The following is a 12,076-nucleotide window of genomic DNA, read 5'->3' on the forward strand; positions in this document are numbered from 1 at the left end:
ATTTAAGATACAAACCTTTCATAAATTACAGTTTTTCAGTGACTGCTTGTTACAAATGTTTAAAGATTACAAAAGGAAACATGTATACTAAAAGGGGATAATTAAGTGCCTCTTGGCATCATATATGTCACTGCTACAAGTGCCAACAGACTTTTTAATGTGTGGATTATTTCTACATTCATTGACCTGATATCTAAATTACTAATGTAATTACTAAAATAGAAATTAGAACCTAAAATTCCCAGCCTATTTTATAGCTAAAGACATAGTACATCATTCTATCTCTAACATACAGAGCTCCAAGAGATTTTGATTTGGAAGTAAGCAATGCATAGAGCATACCCAAGGCAACACTCATATAGGGCTTTTGATGGCAGCAGCAATGTTAGCCATTTTTAGTGATTACAATATACAGTTTCAATCACTGAAAAACACCAAAGCCAACGGTAGCAGCATCTGCAATCAAGTTGAGTACCTGGCATTTAATGTTTAGCATCAATGGCTCTCTTAAACCTAGTTCTGCAGTATGGGTTTGGGGAAAGTTCCCAGAAGCTTAGAATTTAAGAATGTACCATTAGGACTTCCTCCCATTGAGTCTATGTACTACCTAATATTCTTCAATAATCCCCTACTCTGTTTACAACAGTCGGGGTAGGTCATTTATACTACTGTTTATAATATAGAATGATAATTCAGAATATTTACATTATTCCTGTTTTACATGTAGGAAAACTGAGGCTTAAACTAGCTGGGTAATATTTCTTAAAGGTAAAAGCTTACTTACTAATTTTAAATTATACTAATTCTACAATGAAGTACATAAATAGTACAGGAAAGTAGGTAAAACAAATTTATCATCTTTCTAAAATAGGAGTTGACAAACTATGGCCCATGGACAAAGTCCAAACTGTTTTCGTACAGTCCACAAGCTAAGAATAGTTTTTTCATGTTTAAGTAGGTAAGAGAGTACGGGTATAGTGTAAAATTTATATAAACTTCAAACTTCTGTCTCTATCAGACAAAGACAAGCGCAATCATTTACATACTATCTTACTACCTAAAATATTTATTTAAACCTTTCCAGAAACAGCATGTGGACCTGTGCTCCAAGATTTTCTACAATATGAAACACCAATGTAAACAAATTTTAAATTTGGTGTACATATTATTTCTAACGTCCTTTATTATCTACTTTGAGAACACAAAACTCTATCACCCTGTCCAATTCACCCTATAATTAAAGCTAAACCAGAAAAGTTTCTTTTTTCAACTCCTGTACCTACTACCACAGCAAGGGCAGATACAGCTAGGTAGAAGTCAGTGTCAAAAAAGACTATTTTCAAGGATGCTGATAACCAAGAACAAAATACTAAGTATTTATCTTTTCTAGAACTGCAGAAGCCAGCTCAGAGGGATTTTTTTTAAACTGACATTGAATTTTTAAGGGGATGAGGTTAAGATCTGGATTCAAGAATACAGAAGAGGGACAAACAAGTACAGTGTGAAATGGGTTGGCAATTTCTTAAAACTACACAAAATGATCCAAAAGCACAAGAACCACAGATAAATGACTGGACCAAGCAGCAGTTAAAGAAAGGCTCATAAAGCGTGCGTTCTCTGCATGCCAAAATCCAGAGCCAAAACCCACAAGATCACTAAAAATGAAATTTGACCAGTCCCTGATTCATTCTTCTTTCAGCATCTACCGGCTAAGTAACCTAACCCCTCCCTCTCAGTTTATTCATTTAAAAAAATGCATATGTCCCTTTTAAACTCAGATTCAGACAGTTTTCCCCTGACATGTAGTTTAATAAATGTTTCAGGAAGCGGTTTTCCCATTTGTTGACAGTATTTTCAGTTTTTATCTCCAATACCCAAAATGACTTTTCCTTCTGGAAAAACATAAACCATAAATAAGGCTTTGTTCAAATGCCATGAAGAAGACAACTAACACAAAGTAATGATCTAAGGATTCTCTTTACATAATCCCAATTAAGGTAGACTGGGAATGGCGTAAAGGAGGGTATTCATAAGGAGAAATAGTCACAACATTATTTGACCTTCATTTTAAAATTAGGTTCAAATTGGAACAATTTGTGAGAATCTCTGAGCCCTGATCTCACCAAATAATACAATTCACCACTGATGAGAGGGTTAAAATGTGTGTTGGTTGTTCAGAACTCAAAACCCTTGTTTTACAGAAATAAGGTTATACATAATTACTTGTTTCTTAGGTAGCTCAAAAAAGCTAATAGTAAACAAACAAAATACACGATCACATAATCAAATGTGGTCCTGGGAAAGAAGCTTTTCCACTTCTTCATTTTATAGATAATGCAGTTCTGGTGAACAGAATGTTGGATCAATTATTAGTGCAACCTAGTATGTAAAATCAAAGCTTGGGGAAAAGTCAGACTTACAACTCTCAAAGTCACACATTTTCAGAATATATCTTCTATACTTAATAATTTAAGTGTATTATGTCCCAATACAGGTTACTTTATCAGAGTGCTAAGAAAAGCAATATTTACTACATTTGATTCACCTGCATGAAATCTGTCTTTTATACCACCCAAGAATAAAAGTTATTTTCCTATTAAACACCTTACTATTATTGTCCTAAACACTGCTAAATATGTCTACAAGGGCAAGAATCTCAACACACACAGAGTGCAGAATAAGGCCTACCTGATTGGGCTCATCTGCTGCTACGTCAAGTGCAAGCACTGCATGGAGAGATCTCTTCAAAACAGACCCTGAAAGCACAGATTACAACATGGAGCACCAAATCATGTGGTGTCAAATGAGAGTGCATCTCAAGATGCAGAACTACCATAAGTTTCTGAAAGAGGAGGGGAAGAGTGCAGAAGCAGAAGGAAAAGAAGATAAACAACCCTTTGAAGGTGCTAAAAACCAAAACAAGGACCCCACGAAAGAGTGGAGGTTCTATAGAACATACAGGAGCTAAAGGACCTGAATTGCCTGTCAGAGGAGGAGCAAGAAAAGAGAGGGAGACAGCAGAAAGACCTGGGCCCACCAGAGCCAAAATGGGACAAGCACAGATGAGGACTTCAGCCAAGGGACTCGGGTTTCTCTCCTGTCCATCCAATCACTAGCCCTCCAGGACTAGGGATCCCGAGCTCATTCAGCCCCTGGCACCCCACACCTGGCGCCAAGTTTAGGGCTGCAGCATCCCTGGAACAGCTCTCAGCTTCTAGTAGCTTCCAGTCCTCGCTTCAAACCCTCCAGTTATTGCCTTGCTTGGGGCACACTGATGAACCCACCCACCAGGGCTGGCACCCACCCTTTCCACCTCTGGAATAATAAAGACTCTGCCAACATCTGAGGAAGGAGTCGACAACTATGCAACTTACTCAATCCTGGAGGTCTGACTCTCATAAACTGTCATAAATGCTTGTTTAGCACACTAAGTTTGGGAGTAATACATTATGCAGCAATAAATAGCTTATATGTGAGAAATGTGATCTATTCTTTTTCACTGGGGTCAAAGGTACATATTTCCAGTTGTCAGATAAGTTCTGGAGATAACATACAACATGACTATAGTTAAGAATACTGTATTTCATTATTTCAAAGCTGCCGGGAAAAGACCTTAAAATTGCTTATCACAAGGAAAAATGCTGTTATTATTTAAGATGTTAAACTAAGCTTTTGTAGTAATCATTTCACAATGTATATATATGTCAAATCATTATGTTGTACAACATAAATTTGTATAACAAAACTGGAGGCAATTTTTCTTAAATTTGAAGCAAATGCTATTTATTTCTAAGATTACTGAGTAGTGTTGGTTTACAAAACTACTGGAAAAATTTTTTTCAATTCTAATACATGCTACATCATATAGGATGACCTTATTCTAAGTAAACCATTATATTAAGTGAAGCAAACCAGATACAAAAGGATAAATATTCTGTGATTTCATTTACATAGGCAAATTCTTAAAGTAAAATTAAGGTGACCATAGCTGAAGGGAGAGGGAAATGAGTTATTGTTTAATGGGTAGAGTTTCTGTTTGGGATAATTAAAAGTTCTGGAAGTGCTTAATGGTGATGGTACACAGCACTGTGAATGTAGTTAGTGCCATTTCACCATTTTTAACTGGTAAAAATTGTAAATTTTATATTCTGAACTTTTTAGCACAAAAATCAATGCCGCTTTCTAGCAGCAAATAAATATTAAAAGAAGAAAATAAATCTGCTAAAAGGCTGCACATCAATTCCTGTTCCTGAAACCACAAAGACATTTCTATCCTAAGACTTATGAAAAGGATAGGACAGGTATAAAATGAAAAACATGTTCAACGATGCAAAATTCCACTAAAACAAACTGTAGAACAAATGAGGAATGCATCTCAAGATTTTATCAATTTCTGAATATAGCTACAAACCCACAGTTCCCAAGTAAGACACTGAGACACTTCAAAGTACTAGAATGAACGCACAAAGTCAACTCAAAATATTCCAAATTTGAGGAGATAACAGTTGAGGCATCCACCATAAGCCACAACTATTGTGTAAGATTTAAATTCAGTTTTAAAACAACTTAGGTCTTTTTGTTTTTTAAGGAAAAAAGTCAGAGTGATCTGTATGACAGTAACAAGCTGTCAAACATTCATGTAACTGGAGTTGTGGGGGGTGGAAAACAGAAATATTCTTAAAAATTTAAGTATAAATCAGGGCCTCCCCGGTGGTGCAGCGGTTGAGTGCTGGGTTGCAAAGCTGCCCACGGCCTCTGCAGCGCCAGTTCGATCCCCAGCTGCTCCCCGGTCACCGGGGAGTGCAGTGCAGTGTACTTCGGTCCTTCTGCCTGCTCTGCTCCCGGCTCTGGCTCTGGTGAATTCTCTCACCCTCCCGTGCTTCTGACCGTACCCAGTGCTTGTATAAATAAATAAATAAGTCTTTTCTTAAAAAAAAAAATAAATAAAATAATTTAAGTATAAATCAACAGATCTAAGCAGCGCAACAAAATCAAGTGAAATAAATAGAAAACTACACAAGCCACACTCAAATTGCTAAAAATCAATACTGAAGAAAGCATAAACAGAAAAAAAATAAATACAGAAGAGCTGTAGAGTTCTCATCAGAAACAACACAAGATCATGGAAATACTTCTTGAAAGCACACAAGCTGGGTTGTTTCCAGGTTTTACCTATTGTAAATAGTGCTGCAATAAACACAGGGGTACAGCTGTTCCTTTGAATCAATGTTTCTGTGTCCTTTTGGTAGATCTCAAGAAGATATATGCACAATGGACTATTATTCAGCAATCAAAAAAGATAAATTCATGTCATTTGCAGCAATGTGGATGGAGCTAGAAAGAATTACACTAAGTAAAATAAGTCAGAAAGAAAAAGAAAAATATTGGATGGCTTCACTTATAGCAGGAATATAGGGGAATCAAATAAGACATCAGTGTAGGGCCTCCCCGGTGGCGCAGCGGTTGAGTGCTGGGTTGCGAAGCTGCCCGCAGCCTCTGCAGCACCAGTTCGATCCCCGGCTGCTCCCCGGCAACCGGAGGAGGGTCCCTCATGGCATGCAGACCTCTCCTGCCGCCCGCTGCTCCCCTCAGCAGTGTACTTCTCAGTTTGCCTGCTCTGCTTCCTGCTCTGGCTCTGGTGAATTCTCTCACCCTCCCACGCTTCTGACTGTACCCAGTGCTTGTATAAGTAAATAAATCTTTAAAAAAAAAAAAAAAAAAAAGACATCGGTGTAAAAAAAAAAAAATAACAATACAAGTCACAACAAAGCAAAAATGGACAACTATAAATCAGAGATATACTGCGGGGGGTGGGGGAGGAGGGAGAGGGATCAGAGGGAGGGATGGAGGAGCACAGGGGACTGAGGTGATGGTGCACGGATGCACTGGTGAAGGAAACTCTATGGGGACTATACCTGAGGGGGTTGGAGGGAAGCAAATAGGGTTTAAAACTAAACAATGATGTAAAAAATATAAAAATTTTTAAAATATATGTATATGTAAAAAAGTACACAAATGAAAAGATGAAAATGTCTAATTCTAAATCCAGTGAAAATATACTTTAAGAAGTGAAGATGAAATACATCATCAGACAAACTAAAGCTGACAAAAGTCTTCAAATGTAGACCTGACTTGCAGAAAGTTCAAATGAAGTTCTTATTGCAGAAAGAAAACAACACAGGTGAAAACTGAAAACTTTAATCTATATGCCAAATTTGCTAAATATGCATGCAAACATAAAGTGCTTTTCCTTTTTTAAACTCCTCAAAAAGATAACTAAGTAAAACAAAAATAATAATATAGCTTAAGTTTACAATACGTTTGGAAATAAAATGTACTGCTTTTGCTAAAGCAGTACAAAAAGGGAGGAGAAATAGACCATGAATAACATTATAGGTGAAGTGCTGTGATTTTACTTCAAAATACACTGCAAAAGCACACAAAAAGAATACTGTAGGAGAACAACTAAAAAAATAAAGACATAGGTAATAAACCAATAATGGGAAAAAATGCTAAAAATTACTGAATTAACAATGCAAGTAGGAAAAAAGTATACTCAAATTCGACTACATTAATTATACTAAAAGTACATCTAAATCCAGGGCAAATGCAAAAATTGTCAGCCCAGATTTTTCAAAAAGACCCAACTTTATCATGTGAAAAATATCTAACTAAAAATACACAGAGATTAAAAGACAATGGAAAACATACTATGCAAAAATTAGGCACCAGGAACTTATAGAGGATACATTAATATCAAATAAGATCTTTATGACAAGGACTGAAAGGAACATTTCATGAGAAAATGTTTAATCTATCACAAAGACATAAAAATCTAAATGTGTGCACTTAACAACAAAACTTGGAAATACATTAATGAAAGCTGACAGAACTTTACATGAAAGCTGACCGAACTTAAAGTAAAATGAAATAAATCAGACATGGCTATTAACACTTTGCTTTCCTTTGTCAAAGATTAGTTGACCATAAATCTGTGGGTTTATTTCTGGATTTTCTATTCGATTCCATTAGCCTGTGTGTCTGTTCTTGTTCCAATACCAGGCAGTTTTGATGATCATGGCTTTGTAGTACAGTTTGAAGTCTCTGAGTGTGATGCCTCCATTCCCTTCTTTTTTTTTTTTCAGGAGAGCTTTGGCTATTCAGGGTTTTTGGTGATTCCATATGAATTTCATCAGTATTTTTTCTATTTCTTTGAAGAATATCATTGAAATTTTTATTGGAATAGCATTGAATCTGTATATTGCTTTTGGTAGGATGGCCATTTTTATAATGTTTATTCTTCCAATCCATGAGCAGGGGATGTCTTTCCATTTCTTTGTGTCTTCTTCTATTTCTTAACAGTGTTCTATAGTTTTCTTTGTATAGGTCTTTGGCGAGGTTGTGGAGAAAAAGGAACTCTCCTGCACTGCTGGTGGGAATGCAAACTGGTCCAACCACTATGGAGAGCTGTGTAGAGATTTCTTGACCTACTGAACATAAAGCTTCCATATTATCCAGCAATTCCACTCCTAGATACATATTTACCCAAATGACACAGAAACAATAATTCCAAAGGGCACCTGCACAGCTATGTTTATAGTAGCACTATTTACAATAGCTAAGATATGGAAACAACCCAAATGCCCAAAAATAGATGACTGGATCAAGATGTGGTACATATACACAATGGAATATTACTTAGCAATCAAAAAAGATAAACACATGCAGTTTGCAGCAACATGGATGGAGCTGGAAGGGATCATGCTCAGCGAAATAAGTCAGAAAGAAAAAGAAAAATACCGGATGGTCTCACTCATAGCAGGAATTTAGAAAACCTAAATAAGTGACCAGGAAAAAGACTAATCAATGCAAAGTAATAATCAAAATCAACAAGCAACTATAAACCAGAGACACACTACGGGGGGGAGGGGGGGGGATTAGGGCGGGGTGGGAAGAGGAAGAACTAGAGTCAAAATAAGGGGGGGGGGTGAAATTGTATGGGGAATATAACCAAAATGAAAATGCATACATTGTACAAAGATGAAAAATGATGTAAGAATTATATAAAATAAAATGTTAAAAAAAATTTAAAAACTGCAAGAATAAAAAAATAACACTTCACTTTCTATCAATAATACACTAAAAACATAATACAGGCAATCTAAATACAAAAACAATAAAACATCAGCAAAAGAGAACCCATACCAAGCTATAAAAAATACATAAATCAGTAAGACTTAAAATCCCATAGAGCATTTTCATGACCACAAAGGAATCTGACCATTCAACAGTCACACATACACACCTCCCTACCTGCCTCCCTCTCTCTCCTGGCTCCTACAAATTTTAAGGACTCCTTAGATATGTCCCATTGCTGCAATCGCCCCCAAAGTCCTTTAACCTATCACATCTGCAAAATACCTTCTGCCATGTAAGGTAATAGATTTGCAGTTTCTAAGAATTAGAGTAAGGACATACTTGATGGGTCTTTATTCTGCCTACTGTTAAGTGGAATAGAATTCCCTTGTATGAAATTTTTCAATTTTTAAAGCAAAACTAATATGTAGTGTCAGATTAGTAGCTGCTGGGATGGGAATAAAGAGTAGAACCACAACTTGGAACAGAGGATTTTTTTTCCTGTAATGAACATTATCCTTGAATTACAGTGGTTATACAGGTATTTGTCAAGTAACAGTGAATGATACCATTCAAATTAGCACATTTTACTGTATGTAAAGTATTCCTCAATAGTTTATTTGTCATAATCTCTAGGTGGTGTCTTATTTTAGCTAGGTTGTTCCCTTAGGTTTGCTTATAACCTCAATTCTCGAAGTTATCCTTCTCTGTGTGTTATGTTCCCCCTATGGCTAGTTTTCGATAAAACAATCTACGTGACTATAAAGGAAACAGTATTTACCACTGGAGAACTAAGTAATTTTTATAGCACCATCGCTAAAGAAAAGTCTGTCACAAAATATTTAGAAATAAGACCACACACACCTAAAAGACCAAAGGGTTAAAGAAGAAATCACAAGGTAAATTAGAAATCATTTTCAACTAAATGAAAATGAAAGAAGCATATCAAAACTTGTGGGATGCAGCTAAAACAACACTGAAAAGGAAAATTTATAGCTCTATACATAACAGTATTTCAAAAGCCTGTCTTTGATTATATCTCAGAAACTGATCAAGAAAAACAAATACTGGGCCTCCCCGGTGGCGCAGCAGTTGACCACTGGGTTGCAAAGCTGCCAGCAGCTTCTGCAGTACCGGTTGGGTCCCTGGCTGCTCCCCGGCTACCAGAGGAGGGTCCCACATGGCACGCAGACCTCTCTTGCCGCCCGCTGCTCCCCTCAGCAGTGTACTTCGGTCCTTCTGCCTGCTCTGCTCCCCGCTCTGGCTCTGGTGAATTCTCTCACCCTCCCGTGCTTCTGACTGTACCCAGTGCTTGTATAAATAAATAAATAAATCTTTAAAAAAAAAAAAAAACAACAAATACTGCTAATTATAAAGACTAAAAAAGGTAATATAACCTTCCCACAGAACCACACTTAAAAGAATTAGTAAACAAAGTCTGCAATTTACAAGTAAAGAATTTTTTGAAAGATAAGACTCAAGGTGTCAAAAAATCTACATTGCCTTCTATTAAAAAAAAATGTACTATCTTATATTAAAAATCTTCCCACAAAGGAAACGTCCAGGCCTAAATGACTTTTCTGATGAACCGTATCAAAGAGTTAAAGAACCCCAAACCTACACAAACTTAATGAAAAACTAAAAGGGATACATTTATTTTCTGAAATTATCATTACCCTAATACCAAACCAAACAAAGACTACTAAAAATAAAAAATATAAAGTAATGTTCCTCATGAACATAGATGGAAAAATCTTTAAATATTAAGAAATCAAACCAACAATATATAAAAAGATGATTGTGGAACGCAAGCAAAGTGATTTAACGTTTAACAATGTTAAGTGAGACAACATAATCCATTAATTCTAGCCAAAATAAAGAAGACAACACACATGATCATCTAAAAAGGTACAGCAAAAGCACAAAAATACATCCATTCACAAAATTCTTGGCAAATGAACAGAAAAAAAATCCTCATTGCCATAGAGTATCTATGTCCTGTATTACTAACACATCATTGAACATTGCACTAGAGGCCCTAGCCAATTGAATTTATAACAAAGCCATAATTCTGGGAGTGATACTTCCTAAACTCCACATTGCATATTAAGGGCTAAAATTTCCTACCCGTCCGTCCCTTTGATATTGCTTCTAGGAGACACTTGAGAGTCATTAACTAAGAACTAAGAAACTGGTCTGTGTGTGTGCATGGTCAGGAAATCATCTCTGGCACTTGAAGCAATTTGGTCAAGTACTGCTACCTTTAAAAAAGTTGGAAAACTACTACAAACCCAGAAAGGTAGCATAATCTCCCTGTGGTAAACCTAAAAAATTCTTCTACACACAATACAAATCAAGAACAGAAACACCCATCATATGGACCACATTTTACTAACGCGACTAAAAGGACACATCTTCCCACCTTCAAAGTTAAAACTACATAAATACAATAGTTCTCTAATATCACTAGCAATCAAAAAACTTAAAGGTAGAGTTTCTCATTAGTTTCAGATCTCCTGTTCTAAAATGCAAAATGAACAGGAAGATTTATTTTTAAATTCCTGTAGTGACACGGATGTTACTTACTTATGTGTCACCTGGTTAGATTTTCTCAATGGGCAAAAAGGAGTAATCAATTTCCATCATGGGTTTAAAATGCTGGGTCTTATTCCTGCTGTTAAGGAAAGTAAATAGCTCACTTCCAAAACTGAATGAACAAGCTTCTTGAAATTATATCAGTTTTCGCTCTAATGTTAAAATATTCCCTCAAAAATGGTAAGTAAATTACCACTTGTGGCAAGATGTAAAGCATCACTTTATGAAATTAAGGGCCCTTCATTTTAAAATACAGCATATTCAATGCTATTATGAGAAATGCATGACTTATTAAAAAGAAAAACTACACAGAAGTCTGCATATGTAATTTACACATAATGTAACAAGTCTGGTCAAAATAACTTTTTTTAACAGTATGAGTTCTTATAAAGTCTTTCTTCTGTCTTAAAGTATTTGTAATACCCCTTTTACAAACACTAAAGGTACATTAAATCCTTAACATTCTAGTGAGAAAAGCTGGGGGAGGGGGCTGTCAAGTAAATGTATAATTATAATCAATGGTAAATTTTCTTTTTTTTAAATACCAGCTCCTATGATCCCACAAAAGTCCCCTCTAAGCAACATTAGTGTCCACCTAGTGTATATGGCTTTGGCAAAGACTGACGACAGTTCATGCTTCTAAGATAAATTATGCTGGCCCCAAACTCAACTGCTACGCTGCTAACATTTTTTTTAAGATTTTATTTATTTTCGTGTAGAAGAAGTGGGGTACAGGTCAGAGCAGAACAGGCAGATCTACTGATACACACTGGTAAGGGGTATGCTGCTAACTTTCAAAGACACAAGTTATTCATCTCATAAGGATTTAATATGCTATTTTTCAGTAAAATTTAGCATATTTAACAATCCAAAAAGACTTAACTGATGTGTCAAAGTCATCCATACCACTTAAAGTTAACGCTTAACTTAAATACATTAAGGAGTGGTCAAGAAGCATGACAACACAGCCACATTTGTATTTGATCCTGCATACAATTACTTAATCTGAGAAAGAAAAACTATGGGGAGGGAAGGGGAAAGTTAAGACTGCTTTTCTCTGGAAGCATACACAAAATATAAAAATTTAAGAGCTTCTGGTAGTCTTTTTTTCCTGATTTGTAGATCAGATAAGAATATCTGAATTCCAGAGAAAGAAAAAAAATATGTACAACAGTCTCCACTGAGTCCCTAATTTCCATTCTGTTCCCAATTCCAGGGTGTACCCCTGCACCAAATTTCATGAGACATTTCCAATTAAATTCTCCTTTTTCATCAGACTCAATTATCGAGGCTTGTTATTTAAAACTCAGAGTCCTAAACCATAAAACAAGTCTAAATACCCATA

The 12,076-nt window shown here is 35.9% G+C and overlaps 1 protein-coding gene across 11 annotated transcripts in view; it reads right to left on the reverse strand.

Annotated features, from left to right (window-relative positions):
* Nucleotides 1–12,076, reverse strand: part of TBL1XR1 (TBL1X/Y related 1) — a 167,548-nt gene that overhangs the window by 125,307 nt on the left and 30,165 nt on the right. The window contains exon 2 of one of the 11 annotated variants that reach the window (XM_054700382.1): nt 2,689–2,756. The exons of the other annotated variants lie outside the window; for them this stretch is intronic. The gene's annotated coding sequence lies outside the window, so the exon portion shown is untranslated. The remainder of the gene's footprint in view (nt 1–2,688; nt 2,757–12,076) is intronic. 11 annotated transcript variants of the gene reach the window in all.

Source organism: Talpa occidentalis, unplaced genomic scaffold (assembly GCF_014898055.3).
Source record: "Talpa occidentalis isolate TD23 unplaced genomic scaffold, MPIMG_talOcc4v2.1 talOcc4.4, whole genome shotgun sequence".
Classification (NCBI taxonomy): Eukaryota; Metazoa; Chordata; class Mammalia; order Eulipotyphla; family Talpidae; genus Talpa; species Talpa occidentalis.